The sequence below is a fragment of the Adiantum capillus-veneris genome, chromosome 8 (assembly GCF_014529385.1).
Source record: "Adiantum capillus-veneris isolate H3 chromosome 8, ASM1452938v2, whole genome shotgun sequence".
Lineage (NCBI taxonomy): Eukaryota > Viridiplantae > Streptophyta > Polypodiopsida > Polypodiales > Pteridaceae > Adiantum > Adiantum capillus-veneris.
In genome coordinates, this window is record NC_140938.1 from 127,073,462 (window position 1) to 127,075,070 (window position 1,609).

Consider the following 1,609-nt stretch of genomic DNA (forward strand, 5'->3'; position numbering starts at 1 on the left):
TTTGGGCATGCAAGAATAAAAGCTTAAGGTCAAAAGTTTATGCCATTCGTAGGTTGTTTAATCAGTTTGAACAAGTGCAACTATATTACATTCCTAGGAAACAAAATGAAGATGCTGATTTACTTGCACAACAAGCAGTTACATGTGTTGAGAAAGAAGTGCAGGTCATCATGGTGGCAACAGCTATCAAACAACCAAGATACCAGGGATTGGAGTCATTGGCTCCCATTATTGGCTACATTTTGGAGGGTGAGTTTCCACAAGACTTCACAAAAGCTCAGTAGAGGAGACTCATGAAGAAGGCAAGTTTCTATCTCTTCCTAGAAGGCTCCCTCTATCAAAGAGGGAAGGATCAAATGTGCAGAAGAGTACCAACTATCGAGGAAATTCCAGCCATTCTAAAAGGTTTGCATGAAGAGGCATGTAGTGGTCATTTTGCCCAAGAATTAACTGTGAAGAAGATTTTGCCTACAGGGTATGTTTGGCCAAGCTTGCATGTGGATGTCCAACATTGGTGTAAAAGCTGTCACAACTGTTAGGCAAATAGTGCTTACAAATGGATCCTTTGAAAAATGGGGCATTGATGCTATGGGTCCTCTTCCTAGAACAAAAAATGGTAAACTCTACATTCTAGTGGCTCTAGATTACACGATTAGGTGGGTAGAGGGTCAAAGTGTGGCAAGGGTAAAAGGGAAAATAGTGAGCAGGTCTTTCTACACTAATATTTGTTGTAGATTTGACACACCTCTGGAGATTTTTTCTGATGATGGTCCAGGGTTCAAGAAGGGTTTACTCACAGAAGTTTGTAAAGAGCTTCCCATTCTACATCGTCATAGTACACCCTACTACCCACAGTCAAATGGTTTGGTGGAGAAGGCTAATGGTGTCATTTGCACGCATCATCAAAAAGATGGTTCAAAACAAGACAAAGTTATGGGATGACTGCTTGGATGGTGCCTTGTGGGCATATTGAACCACATAAAGGGAGGCAACATAGTTCATGCCATTTCACTTGGTGTATGGTCAAGAGGCTCTGTAGCTTATCGAGCTCAACATCCCAATGATACGGCTTCATGGCAGAGGTGCACAAGATGATCAAGAGGTATGGATGGATCGACTTCTTACATTAGTGGAGCTTGAGTGGAAAAGAGAAGCAGCTTATGAGTGCTACAAGAGAAAATCTATACAAGTAAAAGAAAAGCTCGACAAGAAACTGAAGGACAAAGGCACCAAGGAAGGAGATCTTGTGCTAAGGTATGACAATCGACTTGATAATCGTTTTGATGCCAAGTTTAAAACTATATGGCAGGGGCCATACATAGTCAAGAAGGATTTTAATTCAAGTTATTATCAGCTTATGGACTTGAATGGTAAAGAGCACTCTAGGAAGGTAAACAGGTATCACCTGAAGCCCTATTTGAGTTGCCTTCTACCAAAGGATCTACCAAAGATCTGTCAAAAGGCAACTATCTCATGTAGGTTTTGCTACATGAAGCATGAGTGTAACTCGATCCAAAATGCCAAGGGACCAAACAATGAAAATCTTGTCAAGGACTCATAAGCACTCTCTTTGGAAAAGATGCTTCATGATGGTACATGAATATACCAT